At 33.3% G+C, this 5,935-nt stretch overlaps 1 pseudogene; it reads left to right on the top strand.

Annotated features, from left to right (window-relative positions):
* Positions 1 to 329: 329 nt before the first annotated feature.
* Positions 330 to 1,278, top strand: LOC114099026 (olfactory receptor 5H17-like; annotated as a pseudogene).
* The last annotated feature ends 4,657 nt before the right edge of the window (positions 1,279 to 5,935 follow it).

Here is a 5,935-nt window from a genome sequence, read left to right as displayed (position 1 = left end):
AGGTCATTCAAATAGATTTCCTCTAGATTCTGAACCATGATCATGACACAGAATTTCCAACCATAATCAATAGGTCCCAATAAATTTATCACAAGTTCAGAAAGCCTCTCATTTTCTCTAAATGTGTTACTGTGGTACATTTATTGAATTAAATTAATTAATTTATTTTACCATTTTTAATTTCTCCTGGAGCTTTTCTTCCACATAGCAAAGGATAGCCTTCAAATGATCCTGTACGATTTTTCTCTCAACTCTTCTCCTCCAATATTCCCATTAAAAACAACAGCGATTTTTTGTGTCTTTTTTACATTCAATGAATTTCATTTCAGGTGACATCCAGTGATAACATGGAAGAGGCAAATGCAACTTTGTTGACAGAGTTTATCTTCACGGGACTTACACAACAACCACAGTGGAAACTCCCCCTGTTCCTGGTGTTCTTGATGATATACCTTATGACCCTTGTGGGAAACCTTGGTCTGATTTCTCTGATCTGGAAAGTCCCTCATCTTCATATCCCCATGTATTTTTTTCTTGGGAATTTAGCCATTCTGGATACATGGCTGTCTTCAACAGTGACCCCAAATATGCTGGTCAACTTGTTAATCAAGAGCAAGATGATCTCTCTCACTGAATGCAAGATACAGTTTTTTTCCTTTGGAATCAGTGTAACCACAGAAAGCTTTCTCCTGGCAGCAATGGCTTATGATCGCTCTGTAGCCATCTGCCAGCCTTTACTGTATCCAGTGATTATGACCAACAGACTATGCTTCTGGCTACTGGTTTTGTCATACATAGGTGGCTTTCTTCATGCCTTAATTCATGAAGTTTTTTTTATTCAGATTAATCTTCTGTAATTCCAACATAATACATCATGTTTTCTGTGATGTTATACCATTATTAAAGATTTCCTGTACTGATCCTTCTATTAATTATCTATTAATATTTATTTTTTCTGGTTCAATACAAGTATTCACCATTGGAACTATTCTTATTTCTTATACCCTGGTACTCTTTACAATTTTAAAAAAGAAATCTGAAAAGGGTGTAAGAAAAGCCTTCTCCACCTGTGGAGCTCATCTCTTTTCTGTGTCTTTATACTATGGCCCCCTTCTCTTCATGTATGTTCATCCTGCATCTTCACAAGAAAGTGATCAAGAAATGATATTCTCCCTATTTTACACTGTCATTATTCCTGTGTTAAACCCCATTATATACAGTCTGAGAAACAAGCAGGTCATGGATGCACTAACAAAAATTTTGAAAAGAAATGTTTAGATGTCATATTTATATCTGTTTTCCTTTTATTACTATATTCACAAAATGGGGGTATTTTGATAATATTGGAATTTTTTCATGATTAGAATATTCTGTAATGTCAGTTAATAAGGTTTTTGGACTTAATAATTTCTTAAAGTATTTGTATATGTTCTTAAACATGTAAGGAATTTTAAACATGTTCATGTCATACTAGAAAAAAATTGAGCATAAAACAACTGAAAATTTTTGTAGGTTTTATGACATTGCATTGTAAGTATACAGAATAGAAAAATATTGTAGTTCCTCTAAAAATAACTTGAATAGGAAACTTTATACACATAATACTGCTATGTACTCTGGGACCCACATCACATCTTCTCCACTAGTGGTAGTAGATTTGTAATTGAGGAAGTAAAAGAAAAATCCCAGGAAATCTGCCAGTCATCAACTAATCTTCCATTTCACTTTTTTTTGGGGGGATTAATGTCTTTTAATTCTTTGGGCAATTCAATTCACACATCTCAAAGGGAAATGAATAGAATTTGGAATACAATGAGGACAAAATGAGAAGGGAATTAAAACAACAAAGTCAGGGATAAACAGTAAGAAATGATTCTTAGCTCTCACTTCTCTGAGTAAAGAGAAGAGGCGGGTCGACTCTTTGTCTCTTCTGCCTTCTAAGGCCTGTTCCTGCTGTGTTTGTTTCTTATTGGCAATCTGAAGAGCTTTGTTTCTCCAGAAAGATAATAAATTAAAGAATTAAGTGTGGGAAGCATAAAGAAAAATAAAAGTGGCAGAATAGAAAGAAGATGTTTTCAGTTCTGTCTTCTTTTTAAGAAGTTAACTGGTAAAAAAAAAAAAAATGTAGCATTTAAATATTACTGAAAGTTGTTTTTCACATCAGAGGCTTTAATTACATAATATGAAAATTTTAGTAATAGTAAGATGATAGCATAGTGCCCAGTGTCTGTGTAGGAAAGAAAAGGTCCTTGAAAGTTGTAATTTCCTCGGTCTCCATGTTCTTTACATCAAATGAGTGATCCATCTACAGGTTTATCCTTGCCATCTATCTCCCAACACTAACATTCGGAACACATTTCAACCGATACCACTGAATCCTTGATCTTAGAGTCTATTCACCAGCATGGTTGCAAAACTCTGATTTCTCACCACTTTCATCCTGCTCGTATCCTCTTCCCTCTGGAACATCATTGCCAATTGATTTTTCATATTTAGGTCCCAAATTAAGCCATATCCTTTCAATACATTGTCATTGCCTCAAAATATATCTGTGCATAAGTATATGTATCTAGATCTACATGAGTGTATTTGTTCATAAGTATTTCTTGATTATAGAATATATGTATATATAAATATAAATACACACACTTACACTTATTCCTCACCCTACGTTTGCTGGTGGTGGTATTTCTTAGGATCTTATCAATAAAAATTTGATTTATCTCTTCAATCTCTTCCTTCACAGTTCTTCTAATGAAAACTGCACTATAGCCAAAATAAGTTCCTTAAAGATTTCTGGACATACTTCCCTTCCAGGTGAACACTCTTGCTCCTGCAAATTTGTCAACACAGAGTACCTCTTCCTCTAACTGCCCTCTTCCTCATTACAATTGCAGTGACCAGGATTTTTCCAAGGTCTTTCTCCAGTGTGAAGCTTCCATCATGTATTTCCAGATTATCTGAAAGAAAATAAGATTTTTGACTCATTTGAAATATGTAGCTGTTTATTTATTCTTCATAGACCAAACTCCACCCTGGGCAATACTTATTTTGTGTATAAACTCTCCTTTTAGATTACAATTGAGAAGTCATACTAGTCTTTAATTTCTCACATGCATAACACAGGGACTTACTCACAAGAAGCTCTGAATAAGTATTTGTTAACTATTTATAAATCAAAATGAACCTAAGGCATACATACATAAAATGTGGGGAAAATGTTTCACACTTTCTAAATCTTAAAATGACTATAGGGAAATTTCTGGGCCTGGAATAACCGATGCAAGTCAACTTACCCTCAGTTTTTGTAACACAGAAAGCATCATACACTTAAAATGAAGTTGTTTTTTTTTTCATCACTAAGATTGAGTATTAGAATGGACTATGACAAAATTACAGGGGAGTGTTTTTCTTTTAGTTTTATGTTGATTTAAAGAGTACAAAACATAGAAGTATTCACATTAAATACCATTATTCTGTATTTCTGGAGGTCTACCTCAAAAAATTAGTCTTCATCTTTTTCCTGTTTTGTTTGTTTTTTTTTTCACTTAGAGATACCCCCAGACCCTAGGAAATGGACTGAATGGATTACAGTTGTTTTCATTACTCTTTTTTCCTGGATATCCATGTAATGCACAGGTGTGAAATGTTTATTTTTTATTGCTATATAATGTTCTCATAGTAGTAATGGTTTCCTGTCAATTACATTGAGTTTTCCCTTGTCCATTCATTGTTATAACACAAAAACAAAATTGATAACACAATCAATAATTTCTTCTGCTACTAGGAAGCTCTATTACTATAATTTCTATTTCCTTGGGTGGGAGGGTAAATAGTATACAATGAATCCATGGACGAGTATGTAGTATGTCAAGTTTTCCTGTAGTTTTGGAGAGTATGGAATAAACAATAGGGGTTATGTTTCCTTAGCGGACTTATATAAGTGAGGTCTATAGATTGCTCTTCTCTGATTTGTCCTTCAATATAATCCCACTTCTTTAGGCCTTCCAGAAATTCACTAAAATCACTAAAACTTTGCTAGTATATGATTTTCACTTCGATTATAGATTTATTCTTTTCCATACACCATTTTGGTCATTTCAGTAAGAGGCTTGGAATGAAGTAAAATATATATTTTTGCCTTGACCTCTATTCTTTACAAGATTTTCAATATTTGGATTTTTGTCTTAAAATAAATTATGGAAATGAATGTATATAGATATAAAGGTTATTTAGATATAAAGTATGATATCATTAAACAAAGTTCACACAGTGGAACACTGCTGATAGTGGATTAAAATCACCTCAAATATATGCTGATAACATAAGAAAAAGTACTTTATTATGCTTGTCTATTCATTTCTTACTTTGGATATTTAATAGAATTTATAGTTCCTCTCTGTATTTATACTCTGTGTACATAATTTTCTCATCATCTTACAAAACATTATTCTGTTTAGGAAATTACTGAAAAAAATTATGCTGGGAAAAAAACACATTTAAGAGATAAGTAAAAACAAGCAAACCACAATCAAAATTGTCATTTTTTAAAATTCTAGGTTGTGGACTAGTCATATCAGGATTTTAATGCATGTATGTATTAGGCAAATGTCCAAACCAATCTGGTATAAGCTTTTGGGAGGTGTTGAGGGACTATTTTAAAACTCAAAAAGTTTGAGTCTCCAACTTTATTTTGAATTGTTTTTGTAAAGATCTATGCAAACAGAATGATTGTCTTCATCAACACACTGTCCAATTCAGTAACCTTAATAGTATTATGTGGGACTACACTTAGACACTTAGAGAATCATTGTTTTAAATAATCAGTGAAGAAAAATTTTATAATCTTAACATATATTAAGGACTTGTCCAAATGTAGTTTCCAACAGCCTATATTCTCTAAGTCTGCACTTTGCGATTATTCTTAGGTTCTGCCCTCTTCCTGATTTGGGCAGATGGATGAGAGATTCAAATGAGCATCTGTTTCAAGGATGAAGAATTTTAAGGTTTTCTTTTTTGTTTGTTTGTTTTCTTTTCCTCTTTTTGTATTAGGGATTGAACTCAGGGGCACTTAACAACTGAACTACATCTCCAGCTCTTTTTATGTTTTATTTTTTAAACAGGGTCTTGCTAAGTTGCTTAGGGCCTCTCTAAGTTGCTGAGGCTGGCTTTGAACTTGTGATCCTTCTGCCTTGGCCTTCTGAAATGGGATTAGAAGGCAGATGCCACCATGCCTGGTTTGTGAACTCTTTTATGAGCTTTTTCTTTGGAAAGAAGATTGATAGCAATGATAGCCAATCAAATCACTATGGCTGCATTTTATTAAAATTATGGAGGGATTGTTTATCAATGATGAAACTGTAGTCAATGGATCAATATCTGAATGATCATTCTCAAAATTTGTGTATAATATGTTCTAGTTGCTATAATATGACATTTCCCAATTCTGCAAAGTTATGTTCTGTGTGATACTTATTTGAGGGTAATAGTCAACACTTGCTTTATAGTATGTCCCTATCATGTTCAGAGGAGAAAAAAAAATCACTAAATGAATGAGTGATTAATTGTATAACTGTATTAGTCAGGGTTCTCCAGAGAAACAGATTCTCCCTCCCTCTGTTTCTTCCTTCTTTCTGTTCTTCCTTCCTTCCTTCCTTTTGTTCATTCTTTATTTTTATTTATTTATTTATTCATTTCTACATCTGTATGTATCTATGCATCTTTTTGGAAAGAAGAAGGGAGAGAGGGAAGAAGACCGATGGAGAGTATGTAATTCATCCTAAGATATTGCCTCACATGATAGTGGAGGTTCATAAGTCCAATTTAGTGCAATTTGCAAGTCAGTGACTCAGGAAATTAAAAATCTGGGAACTGGAGATCTGACAGTAAAAATTCCAGACAAAGTCTGAAGGCCTCAGAATCAGGAGCACAGAAG

Source organism: Marmota flaviventris, chromosome 8 (assembly GCF_047511675.1).
Source record: "Marmota flaviventris isolate mMarFla1 chromosome 8, mMarFla1.hap1, whole genome shotgun sequence".
Taxonomy (NCBI): Eukaryota; Metazoa; Chordata; class Mammalia; order Rodentia; family Sciuridae; genus Marmota; species Marmota flaviventris.
The sequence above is the reverse complement of the archived record's forward strand: the minus strand, read 5'-3'. Positions and strand labels throughout refer to the sequence as shown.